The sequence below is a fragment of the Procambarus clarkii genome, chromosome 36 (assembly GCF_040958095.1).
Source record: "Procambarus clarkii isolate CNS0578487 chromosome 36, FALCON_Pclarkii_2.0, whole genome shotgun sequence".
In the NCBI taxonomy this organism is placed as follows: Eukaryota; Metazoa; Arthropoda; class Malacostraca; order Decapoda; family Cambaridae; genus Procambarus; species Procambarus clarkii.
This window is the reverse complement of record NC_091185.1, coordinates 39,791,246-39,805,593: the sequence shown is the minus strand read 5'-3', so window position 1 is coordinate 39,805,593 and position 14,348 is coordinate 39,791,246.

Below are 14,348 nucleotides of genomic sequence, written 5' to 3'. Positions count from 1 at the left end.
ATCCCAGACCCTCCCTATCCCTCCTCCCCCCTCACTGCGTATCCTCCATGTCCCCCTTACCTCCTTAACCCACACCCTACCTGTCCCCCCTTCCCTTCAACCCCCACCCCCCACCCCAAAATCCTCTGAGACCCTGCAAACCACCTCACAGATCCTCTCACCCACGGAACAGCTTCCCACACCAACAGAATGCTTGCCAAGAAAGGGACATGAAAATGAACAGAAGAAAGTGAGCTTCAAGGCGATGTACACTAACATAGACGGGATTTCAAATAAAACAAGTGAACTTGGAGAATGGGCACTAGAAGAAAACCCAGACATAATAGCACTCACAGAAACAAAGTTAACGAAAATCATAACAAACGCAGTGTTTCCACAGGGCTACTATGTAGTGAGGAAAGAGAGAGAAGGGAGAGGAGGAGGTGGGGTAGCTCTGCTACTAAGAGAAGGTTGGAGTTTCGAAGAGATGGTAATTCAGAACTGTGAAGGTTTCAGTGACTACATTTCAGGCACCATAGCAACTGGAGGACAGAAAATTATAGTAGTAGTCATATATAACCCCTCACCGAATGACAGAAGATCCAGACAGGAATATGATAGAAACAACTTGGCCACCATCAATATAATAGAAAGAGCAGCTTCTTTGGCTAGCAGGAACGGATCCAGACTTCTAATCATGGGAGACTTCAACCATGGGAAGATAGATTGGGGGAACAGAGACCCACATGGAGGCCCAGACACATGGAGAGCTAAGCTGCTGGATGTGGCAACAAGAAACTTTCTAAGTCAACACGTCAAGGTACCGACAAGAATGAGAGGAGGGGATGAACCAGCCTTGCTTGATCTGATATTTACCCTAAATGAGTCGGATATAAGGGAAGTTAAGTTGGAAGCCCCCTTGGGAATGAGTGATCACAGTGTATTGAGCTTTGAGTACCTGGTTGAGCTGGGAATTATCACCCCTAAAAAAGAACTGGGAACCAAAGGGCTAGCGTACCGAAAGGGAAACTATGAGGAAATGAATAAATTCCTATGGGATATACATTGGGACACAGAACTCGGAACCAAGTCCGTACAAGACATGATGGACTATGTCACCTAAAAATGTCAGGAGGCTGTAAGCAGGTTTGTCCCAGCCCGACAGGAAAAAACAGAGAAGCAAAGGAAGAATCCGTGGTTTAATAAGGAATGTATGAAAGCAAAGGAGCAAAACAAAAGGGCATGGAGGAACTTCCGTAATAACAGAACACCAGAAAGTAGAGAGAGATACCAGAGAACCAGGAACGAGTATGTCAGTGTGAGAAGAGCAGCTGAGAAAAGGTATGAAAATGATATAGCTAATAAAGGCAAGACCGAACCCAAGCTACTACACAGTCACATAAGGAGGAAGACAACAGTGAAGGAACAGGTGATGAAACTTAGGGTGGGCGAGGACAGGTACACAGAGAATGACAAAGAGGTGTGTGAAGAACTCAACAAAAGGTTCCAGGAGGTCTTTACAATAGAACAGGGAGATGTCGCGGCGCTAGAAGAGGTGGCAGCAAACCAGGTGACCTTGGATAGGTTCGAAATTACAAGAGATGAGGTCAAGAAGCACCTATTGGAGCTGGATGTGAGAAAAGCTGTTGGGCCGGATGGAATCTCGCCATGGGTATTGAAAGAGTGTGCAGGAGCACTTTGCCTACCACTCTCCATAGTGTATAGTAGGTCACTGGAAACCGGGGACCTACCAGAAATATGGAAGACTGCTAATGTAGTACCAATATACAAAAAGGGTGACAGACAAGAGGCACTGAACTACAGGCCAGTGTCTTTAACTTGTATATCATGCAAGGTGATGGAGAAGATTGTGAGAGAAAACCTAGTAACACATCTGGAGAGAAGAGACTTCGTGACAACCCATCAACATGGGTTCAGGGAGGGTAAATCTTGCCTTACAGGATTCATAGAATTCTACGATCAGGTGACAAAGATTAAAAAAGAAAGAGAAGGGTGGGCGGACTGCATTTTTTTGGACTGTCGGAAAGCCTTTGACACAGTACCCCATAAAAGGTTGATGCATAAGCTAGAGAAACAAGCAGGAGTAACTGGTAGGACGCCCCTGTGGATAAGGGAGTACCTAAACAATAGGAAGCAGAGAGTTACAGTGAGGGGTGAGACCTCAGACTGGCGTGAAGTCACCAGTGGAGTCCCACAGGGCTCTGTACTTGGACCTATCCTGTTTCTGATATACGTAAATGATCTCCCAGAGGGTATAGACTCATTCCTCTCAATGTTTGCTGACGACGCCAAAATTATGAGAAGGATTAAGACAGAGGAGGACAGCATGAGGCTTCAAGAAGACCTTGACAAGCTGCAGGAATGGTCGAACAAATGGCTGTTAGAGTTTAATCCAAGCAAATGTAATGTAATGAAGATAGGGGTAGGAAGCAGGAGACCAGATACAAGGTATCACTTGGGAGATGAAATACTTCAAGAGTCCGAGAGAGAGAAAGACCTGGGGGTTGATATCACGCCAGACCTGTCCCCTGATGCTCACATCAAGAGGATAACAGCAGCAGCATATGCCAGGTTGGCTAACATAAGAACGGCCTTTAGAAACTTGTGTAAGGAATCTTTCAGAACATTATATACCACATATGTCAGACCAATCCTGGAGTATGCGGCACCAGCATGGAGTCCATATCTAGTCAAGCATAAGACTAAAATGGAAAAGGTTCAAACGTTTGCCACCAGACTAGTACCCGAGCTGAGAGGTATGAGCTACGAGGAGAGACTACGGGAATTAAACATCACTTCGCTGGAAGACAGAAGAGTTAGGGGGGACATGATCACCACATTCAAGATTCTGAAAGGAATTGATAGGGTAGATAAAGACAGGCTATTTAACACAAGGGGCACACGCACAAGGGGACACAGGTTGAAACTGAGTGCCCAAATGAGCCACAGAGATATTCGAAAACACTTTTTTAGTGTCAGAGTGGTTGACAAATGGAATGCATTAGGAAGTGATGTGGTGGAGGCTGACTCCATACACAGTTTTATGTGTAGATATGATAGAGCCCAATAGGCTCAGGAATCTGTACACGTGTTGATTGACGGTTGAGAGGCGGGACCAAAGAGCTAGAGCTCAACCCCCGCAAGCACAATTAGGTGAGTACACACACACACACACCTCAGAAAGCAGCCAGAGACAACTGACTAACTCCTAGGTACCAATTTACTACTAGGTAACAGGGGCATAGGGTGAAAGAAACTCTGCCAAATGTTTCTCGCCGGCGCCCGGGATTGAACCCGGGACCACATGATCACATGTCCAGCGTGCTGTCCGCTCGGCCGTCCGGCTCAGGGATTAGGTGAGTGCACATGGAGCCCGTACCTTGTCAAACACGAGACGAAGCTGGAAAAAGTTCAGAGGAATTCCACAAGACTAGTCCCAGAACTAACAAGCATGAGTTACGAGGAAAGGTTGCGGGAAATGCACCTTACGACACTGGAAGACAGAAGAGTAAGGGGAGACATGATCACTACCTACAAAATCCACAGGGGTATTGACAGGGTAGACAAGGATAAACTATTCAACACTGGTAGTACGCGAATAAGGGGACACAGGTGGAAACTGAGTACCCAAATGAGCCACAGGGACGTTAGAAAGAACTTGTTAAATGTCAGAGTTGTTAACAGATGGAATGCATTAGGCAGAGATGTGGTGGAGGCTGACTCCAACCACAGTTTCAAATGGAGATATGATAGAGCCCAGTAGGCTCAGGAATCTGTACACCAGTTCATTGACAGTTGAGAGGCGGGACCAAAGAGCCAGAGCTCAACCCCCGTAAGCACAAATAGGTGAGTACAAATAGGTGAGCACACACACACACACACACACACACACACGCATGTGTGTGTGTGTGTGTGTGTCATATGTGTGTCTTCTCACACATATGTTAATGTGAGAAGAGCAGCTGAGAAAAGGTATGAAAATGATATAGCTAATAAAGCCAAGTCCGAACCAAAGCTGATATACAGTCACATCAGGAACAGGTAATGAAACTTAGAACGGGTGAGGAGAGTTACACAGGGAATGACAAAGAGGCGTGTGAAGAACTCAACAAAAGGTTTCAGGAGGTCTTTACAATAGTACAACGAGAGGTCACGGCGCTAGGAGAGGGGGCAAGAAACCAGGGACCTTGGAAAGGTTCGAAATTACAAAAGATGAGGTCAAGAGGCACCTATTGGAGCTGGACGTGAGAAAGGCTGTTGGGCCGGACGAAATCTCCCCATGGGTATTGAAAAAGTGTGCAGGAGCACTTTGTTTGCTACTCTCCATAGTGTATAGTAGGTCACTGGAAACGGGAGACCTACCAGAAATATGGAAGATGGCTAATGTAATCCCAATATACAAAAAGGGCGACAGACAAGAGGTACTGAACCAATACCTCTTGTATACACTGTTAAGGCCAGTGTCCTTAACTTGTATACCATGCAAGGTGATGGAGAAGATCGTGATAAAAAACCTAGTAACACATCTGGAGAGAAGGGACTTCGTGACAACCCATCAACATGGGTTCAGGTAGGGTAAATCTTGATTTACAGGCTATATAGAATTCTACGAACAGGTGACAAAGATTAAGCAAGAAAGAAAAGAATGGGCGGACTGCATTTTTTTGGACTGTCGGAAAGCCTTTGACACAGTACCCCATAAAAGGCTGATGCATAAGCTGGAGAAACAGGCAGGAATAACTAATAGGGTGCTCCAGTGGATAATGGAGTACCTAAGTAATAGGAAGCAGAGAGTTATAGTGAAGGGTGAGACCTCAGATTGGCGTGAAGTCACCAGTGGAGTCCCAAAGGGCTCTGTACCCGGACCTATCCTGTTTCTGATATAAGTAAATGATCTCCCAGAGGGTATAGACTCATTCCTCTCAATGTTTGCTGACGACACCAAAATTATGAGAAGGATTAAGACAGAAGAGGTCAGCTTGAGGCTTCAAGAATACCTGGACAAGCTGCAGGAATGGTCGAATAAATGGTTGTTAGAGTTTAACCCAACCAAATGTAATGTAATGAAGATAGGTGTAGGGAGCAGGAGACCAGATACAAGGTATCATTTGGGAGATGAAATCCTGCAAGAGTCAGAGAGAGAGAAAGACCTGGGGGTTGACATCACGCCAGACCTGTCCCCTGAAGCTCATATCAGGAGGATAACATCAGCGGCATATACCAGGTTGGCTAACATAAGAACGGCCTTTAGAAACTTGTGTAAGCAATCTTTCAGAACATTATATACCACATATGTCAGACCAATCCTTGAGTATGCGACTCCAGCTTGTAGTCCATATCTAGTCAAACATAAGGCTAAACTGGAAAAGATTCAAAGGTTTGCAACCAGACTAGTACCAGAACTGAGGGGTATGAGCTACGAGGAGAGACTACGGGAATTAAACCTCACGTCACTTGGAGACAGAAGAGTTAGAGGGGACATGATCACCACATAAAGAATTCTCAGAGGAATTGATAGGGTAGATAAAGACAGACTTTTTAACACAAGGGGCACACGCACTAGGGGACACAAGTGGAAATTGAGTGCCCAAATGAGCCATAGAGACGTTAGAAAGAATTTTTTTCAGAGTCAGAGTAGTAGACAAATGGAGTGCATTAGGAAGAGATGTAGTGGAGGCGGACTCCATATACAGCTTCAAGTGTAGATATGATAGAGTCCAATAGGCTCAGGAGAGGCGGGACCAAAGAGCCAGAGCTCAGCCCCCGCAAGCACAATTAGGTAAGTACAATTAGGGAAGTACACACACACAACCAAATGTAATGTAATGAAGATAGGTGGTGGGAGCAGGAGGCCAGATACAAGGTATCATCTGGGAGAGGAAATTCTTCAGGAGTCAGAGAATGAAAAAGACATGGGGGTTGATATCACGCCAGACCTGTCTCCTGCAGCACATATCAAGCGGATAACATCAGCGGCATATGCCAGGTTGGCCAACATACGAACGACATTCAGAAACTTGTGTAAAGAATCATTCAGAACTTTGTATACCACATATGTCAGGCCAATCCTGGAGTATGCAGCCCCAGCATGGAATCCATATCTAGTCAAGGATAAGACTAAACTGGAAAAGGTTCAAAGGTTTGCCACTAGACTAGTACCCGAGCTGAGAGGTATGAGCTACGAGGAGAGACTACGGGAAATAAACCTCACTTCGCTGGAAGACAGAAGAGTTAGGGGGACATGATCACCACATTCAAGATTCTGAAGGGAATTGATAGGATAGATAAAGACAGTCTATTTAACACAAGGGGAACACGCACAAGGGGACACAGGTGGAAACTGAGTGCCCAAATGAGCCACAGGGATATTAGAAAGAACTTTTTTAGTGTTAGAGTGGTTGACAAATGGAATGCATTAGGAAGTGATGTGGTGGAGGCTGACTCCATACACAGTTTCAAGTGTAGATATGATAGAGCCCAGTAGGCTCAGGAATCTGTACACCTGTTGATTGACGGTTGAGAGGCGGGACCAAAGAGCCAGAGCTCAACCCCCGCAAACACAACTAGGTGAGTACAACTAGGTGAGTACACTTAGAGGCATTAAATATGCCAAAACTGGAAGACAGAAGAAAAAGAGATGATATGACCACTACATACAAAATATTAACAGGAATTGATAAAATCGATAGGGAAGATTTCCTGAGACCTGGAACTTTAAGAACAAGAGGTCATAGATATAAACTAGCTAAACACAGATGCCGAAGAAATATAAGAAAATTCACTTTCGTAAACAGAGTGGTAGAGGGTTGGAACAAGTTAGGTGAGAAGGTGGTGGAGGCCAAGACCGTCAGTAGTTTCAAAGCGTTATATGACAAAGAGTGCTGGAAAGACGGGACACCACGAGCGTAGCTCTCATCCTGTAACTACACTGAGGTAATTACACACACACACACACACAGAAAAATGAAGAGGCTGAGCAACAGATTATCACCCAAAGGGAAGGTGGGTATGTTGCATTGGAAGGAAATGCCTCTGTACCTCAAACATTTGCAGGCATACTGAGAAAGAGTTCAGAAGCAATGGACACAGTGCAGGAGGTAGCCATGCAAGCAGCTACCTCACAGGAAGCTGCAAGGTGCACCAGTCAGTTGCTGGAAAGAAAAAGATCAGTGGTAGTTGTAGGCATCAAAGAATTGGAAGGATCCAATAGGCAGGAATGGAATAGCAAGGACAGAGAGGTAGTACATGAGATACTGAAGGGGTTACAGTTGGAAGGGGATGAACAAAACATTGAGAAGGTTTTCAGGTTGGGCTGGTACAACAAGGACAGAAACCGACTGGTAAAGGTGGTGTTTACAACCGAGACCACGAAGTCGGTTATTCTAGAAAGGAAGAGTCATCTGCAGTATGTGGAGGAATACAAAAAAGTATTCCTGCAGAGGGACAGGATGAAGGAGGAGAGAGCCAGGGCAGCAGAGGCAAGGAGGAAGCGCAGGGAGAGAGGAGTAAACCTGGAAATCACAACCCTCAACACAACAGTCCCAGAAACAAGAGAGGAATCCACAACCAGCATACCAGCAACACCAAAGGGGAGGGCAACACCTCCACCCCCTCTACATAGAAACCCTCCCTTCCCCTCACCCTACCTGTCCCCACTCAAATGCTCACCCAACCCTCCCGTCCCCCCCCCATCCACACCGATCCTGTCACCCCTCCCCCATTCCCACCATGTCCCCCCTCCTGCCTTCCCACCTCCCCTTCATCCCATAGCCTCCTTATCCCTCATCCGCCTTCACCTAGTATCCTCTATGTCCCCCCTATCTCCTTACCCCATACCCTACCTGTCCCCCCTTCCCTTGAACCCCCATCCCCAACCCCAATATCCTCTGAGACCCTGCAAACCACCTCACAGATCTTCACACCCAGGGAACAGCTTTCTCCACCAGCAGAATGCTCACTAAGAAGACGACAAGAAAATGAACAGAAGAAAGTGAGCTTCAAGGCAATAGATGAGATTAACATAGATGAAATTACAAATAAAGCAAGTGAACTCGGAGAATGGGCACTGGAAGAAAACCCAGACATAATAGCACTCTCAGAAACAAAGCTAAAGAAAACCATATTAAATGCAGTGTTTCCACAGGACTACCATGTAGTTAGGAAAGAGAGAGAAGGGAAAGGAGGAGGTGGTGTAGCTTTGCTGAGAAGAAAAGGCTGTAGTTTTGAAGAGATAGTTAATCAGAGCTGTGAAGGTTTCAGTGACTACATATCAGGCACCATAGCAACTGGAGGACAAAAAAGTATAGTAGTAGTCATATATAACCCCCCACCAAACGACAGAAGACTCAGACAGGAATATGATGGAAACAACATGGCCACCATCAATATAATAGAGAGAGCAGCTTCTGTGGCTATCAGGAACGGTTCCAGACTACTGATCATAGGAGATTTCAACCATGGGAAGATAGATTGGGAGAACAGAGACCCACATGGAGGACCAGACACATGGAGAGCTAAGCTGCTGGACATGGCAACAAGAAACTTTCTAAGCCAACACGTCAAGGGACCGACAAGAATGAGAGGAGAGGATGAACCAGCTTTGCTTGATCTGGTATTTACCCTAAATGAGTCGGATATAAGGGAAGTAAAGTTGGAAGCCCCCCCTTGGGAATGAGTGATCATAGAGTATTGAGCTTTGAGTACCTGGTTGAGCTAGGAATTATCATCCCCAAAAAAGAACTGGGAAACAAAGAACTGGTGTACCGAAAAGGAAACTATGAGGAGATGAATAAATTCCTAAGGGATATTCCATAGGACACAGAACTCAGAACTAAGTCCGTACAAGACATGAGGGACTATGTCACCCAAAAGTGTCAGGAGGCGGTAAACAGGTTTATCGGAGGAGCTCAACAAAAGGGCGTGGAGGAACTTCCGTAATAACAGAACGCCAGAAAGTAGAGAGAGATACCAGAGAACCAGAAACGAGTATGTTAGTTTGAGAAGAACAGCTGAGAAAAGGTATGAAAATGATATAGCTAATAAAGCCAAGACCGAACGAAAGCTACTAGTCACATCAGGAGGAAAACAACAGTGAAGGAACAGGTGATGAAACTTAGAACGGGTGAGGACAGGTACACTGAGAATGACAAAGAGGTGTGTGAAGAACACAACAAAAGGTTCCAGGAGGTCTTTACAATAGAACTAGGAGAGGTCACGGCGCTAGGAGAGGTGGCAGCAAACCAGGCGACCTTGGAAGGGTTCGAAACTACAAAAGATGAGGTCAAGAGGCACCTATTGGAGCTGAACGTAAGAAAGGCTGTTGGGCAGGACGGAATCTCACCATGGGTATTGAGAGAGTGTGCAGGAGCACTTCGTTTGCCACTCTCCATAGTGTATTATAGGTCACTGGAAACGGGAGACCTACCAGAAATATGGAAGACGGCTAATGTAGTCCCAATATACAAAAAGAGCGACAGACAAGAGGCACTGAACTACAGGCCAGTGTCCTTAACTTGTATACCATGCAAGGTGATGGAGAAGATCGTGAGAAAAAACCTAGTAACACATCTGGAGAGAAGGGACTTCGTGACTACCCATCAACATGGCTTCAGGGAGTGTAAATCTTGCCTTACAGGCTTAATAGAATTCTACGAACAGGTGACAAAGATTAAGCAAGAAAGAAAAGGATGGGCGGACTGCATTTTTTTGGACTGTCGGAAAACCTTTGACACAGTACCCCATAAAAGGTTGATGCATTAGCTGGAGAAACAGGCAGGAATAACTGGTAGGGCGCTCCAGTGGATAATGGAGTACCTAAGCAATAGGAAGCAGAGAGTTACAGTGAGGTGTGAGACCTCAGATTGGGGTGAAGTCACCAGTGGAGTCCCACAGGGCTCTGTACTCGAACCTATCCTGTTTCTGATATACGTAAATGATCTCCCAAAGGGTATAGACTCATTCCTCTCAATGTTTGCTGACGACACCAAAATTATGAGAAGGATTAAGACAGAGGAGGACAGCTTGAGACTTCAAAAAGACCTGGACAAACTGTAGGAATGGTCGAACAAATGGTTGTTAGAGTTTAACCCAAGCAAATGTAATGTAATGGAGATAGGTGTAGGGAGCAGGACACCAGATACAAGGTATCATTTGGGAGATGAAATACTTCAAGAGTCAGAGAGAGAGCAAGACCTAGGGGTTGATATCACGCCAAACCTGTCCCCTGAAACTCATATCAGGAGGATAACATCAGCGGCATATACCAGGTTGACTAACATAAGAACGGCCTTTAGAAACTTGTGTAAGGTATCTTCCAGAACATTATATACCACATATGTCAGGCCAATCCTGGAGTATGCGGCTCCAGCATGGAGTCCATATCTAGTCAAGCATAAGACTAAACTGGAAAAGGTTCAAAGGTTTGCCACCAGACTAGTACCCGAACTGAGGGGTATGAGCTTCGAGGAGAGACTACAGGAAATAAACCTCACGTCACTGGGAGATAGAAGAGTTAGAGGGGACATGATCACCACATACAAGATTCTCAGAGAAATTGATAGGGTAAATAAAGACAGACATTTTAACACTAGGGGCACACGCACTAGGGGACACAGGTGGAAATTATGTGCCCAAATAAGCCATAGAGACGTTAGAAATATTTTTTTCAGTATTAGAGTAGTGGACAAATGGAATGCATTAGGAAGTGATGTGGTGGAGGCTGACTCCATACACAGTTTCAAGTGTAGATATGATAGAGCCCAATAAGCTCAGGAATCTGTACACCTGTTGATTGAGAGTTGAGAGGCGGGAAAGCCTCTCAACACAGTACCGCATGAAAGGCTGGTACATAAGCTGGAGAGACAGGCAGGTGTAGCTGGTAAGGTGCTCCAGTGGATAAGGAAGTTCCTAAGCATTAGGAAGCAGAGAGTTACGGTGAGGGGTGAGACCTCCGATTGGCGTGAAGTCACCAGTGGAGTCCCACAGGGCTCTGTACTCGGTCCTATCTTGTTTCTGATATATGTAAATGATCTCCCGGAGGGTATCGATTCATTTCTCTCAATGTTTGCGGACGATGCCAAAATTATGAGAAAGATTAAGACAGAAGAGGACTGTTTGAGGCTTCAAGAAGACCTAGACATGCTGAAGGAATGGTCGAACAAATGGTTGTCAGAGTTTAACCCAAACAAATGTAATGTAATGAAGATAGGTGTGTGGAGCAGGAGGCCAGATACAAGGTATCATCTGGGAGAGGAAATTCTTCAGGAGTCAGAAAAAGAAAAAGACTTGGGAGTTGATATCACGCCAGACCTGTCTCCTGCAGCACATATCAAGAGAATAACATCTGCGGCATATGCCAGGATGGCAAACATACGAACGGCATTCAGAAACTTGTGTAAAGAATCATTCAGAACTTTGTATACCACATATGTCAGGCCAATCCTGGAGTATGCAGCCCCAGCATGGAGTCCATATCTAGTCAAGGATAAGACTAAACTGAAAAAGGTTCAAAGGTTTGCCACCAGACTAGTACCCGAGCTGAGAGGTATGAGCTACGAGGAGAGACTACTGGAATTAAACATCACTTCGCTGGAAGACAGAAGAGTTAGGGGGGGACATGATCACCACATTCAAGATTCTGAAGGGAACTGATAGGGTAGATAAAGACAGGCTATTTAACACAAGGGGCACACGCACAAGGGAAGACAGGTGGAAATGCCCAAATGAGTGCCCAAATGAGCCACAGAGATATTAGAAAGAACTTTTTTAGTGTCAGAGTGGTTGACAAATGGAATGCATTAGGAAGTGATGTGGTGGAGGCTGACTCCATACACAGTTTCAAGTGTACATATGATAGAGCCCAATAGGCTCAGGAATCTGTACACCTGTTGATTGACGGTTGAGAGGCGGGACCAAAGAGCCAGAGCTCAACCCCCGCAAACACCTCTAGGAGAGTACAACTAGGTAAGTACACACACACACACACACACACATACACACACACACACACATACACACACACTTGGGAGTCATTATATATCATTATATGTCATTATATGTCAGGAATAGGTTCAGGAATCTGTACACCTGTTGATTGACGGTTGAGAGGCGGGACCAAAGAGCCAGAGCTCAACCCCCGCAAACACAACTAGGTGAGTACAACTAGGTGAGCACACACACACACACACACACATACACACACACACACACACACACACATACACACACACACACACACACACACACACACACACACACACACACACACACACACACACATACACACACACACACACACACACACACACACACACACACACACACACACACACACACACACACACATACACACACACACACACACACACACACACACACACACATACATGTAGACTCAAGATACAAACTATAGCAACTATTTGACGCTCAGCCACCTGCTGACTGCTTGGTAAACAGAAGGCTGAGATGAAACAAACTGCCCAATCGTTTCAACCTCAACCGTTTGTCCTGTGGCTGAACAAAGATTACTAACCACAACAAAGGCCTTAAAATGACAAATTTCCAAACAACCCACGACTCAAAACTCTACATTAAACATCAATACGTAATCAGATTCTCTCTTTTCCAACACAGGATCAAACGCTGCCATTGTATTATCAACAAACTCGTGCAACTGCACAGTAATATACATAGTTATTATGGAAATGCTAAAAAATTTTTTTTATGTCGAGACCAATATGAGGTCGTCCCTTGTCTAGGATTTTTATAATTAAAACAAGTTGACTAAATGTTGTGTTTATTGACTGAAATGTTGCGTTTATTGACTGAAATGTTGCGTTTTTTACTGAAATGTTGCGTTTATTGACTTAAATGTCGCGTTTAATGACTGAAATGTCACATTTATTGACTGAAATGTTGCGTTTATTGATTGAAATATCGCGTTTATTGACTGAAAGGTTGCCTTTATTGACTGATATGATGCATTTATTGACTGAAATGTTGCGTTTATTGACTGAAATGTCGCGTTTAATGAATAAAATGTCGCGTTTATTGACTGAAATGATGCGTTTATTGACCGAAATGTTGCGTTTATTGACTGAAATGTTGCCTTTATTGACTGAAATGTTGCCTTTATTGACTGAAAAGTTGACTGAAATATTGTGTTTATTGACTGACATGTTGTGTTTATTGACTGAAATATTGTGTTTATTGACTGATATGTTGTTTTTATTGACTGAAATGTTGTGTTTATTGACTGAAATGTTGCATTTATTGACTTAAATGTCGCGTTTAATGACTGAAATGTCACATTTATTGACTAAAATGTTGCGTTTATTGACTGATATGTTGGGTTTATTGATTGAAATGTTGCGTTTATTGACTGAAATATTGCGTTTATTACACACACAGAGATCACACTAACGTGATGCATCAAATGAACAAATCCACAAGGGTCGTGGCAAGGATTCGAACCTGTGTCCGGGAGCATCCCAGACACTGCCTTAATCGACTGAGCTTCGACAGGGTTAAAAGGGTTGAAACCGAAGTTCTACTGAACTTGCTGGATCCCGTAGCCTCTCCGAGGCACAAACCAGGCTTTTATACAACCCCCCCCCCCTGCACCCGAGCTATGTCAATAGGCCGTTCTCCTTCTTCGCCCTTACATCATCACGTCTGGGATGCTCCCGGACGCAGGTTCGAATCCTCGTCACGGCCCTTGTGGATTTGTTCATTGCGTTTATTGACTGAAATATTGCGTTTATTGACTGAAATATTGCGTTTGTTGACTGAAATGTTGCCCTTATTGACTGAAATGTTGACTGAAATATTTTATTTATTGACTGAGATGTTGTGTTTATTGACTGAAATGTTTTGTTTATTGACTGAAATGTCGCGTTTATTAACATAAATTTTGCGATTAATGACTGAAATGTCACATTTATTGACTGAAATTTTGCGTTTATTGACTGAAATGTTGGATTTATTGATTGAAATGTTGCGTTTATTAACTGAAATGTTGCCGTTATTGACTGAAATGTTGACTGAAATATTATGTTTATTGACGAAGATGTTTCGTTTATTGACTGAAATGTTGCATTTATTGACAGAAATGCTGCCTTTATTGAGGAAAATGAGGCCTTTATTGACTGAAATGTTGCGGTTATTGACTGAAATTTCGCTTTATTGACTCATATGTATAGTTTATTGACTGAAATGATTAATTTAATGACTGAAATGCTGTGTTTATTGAATGAAATGTTGAGTTTATTGACTGAAATGTTGGGTTCATTGACTGAAATGAAGCGTTTATTGAATGAAATGTCACGTTTATTGACTGAAATGTTGGGTTT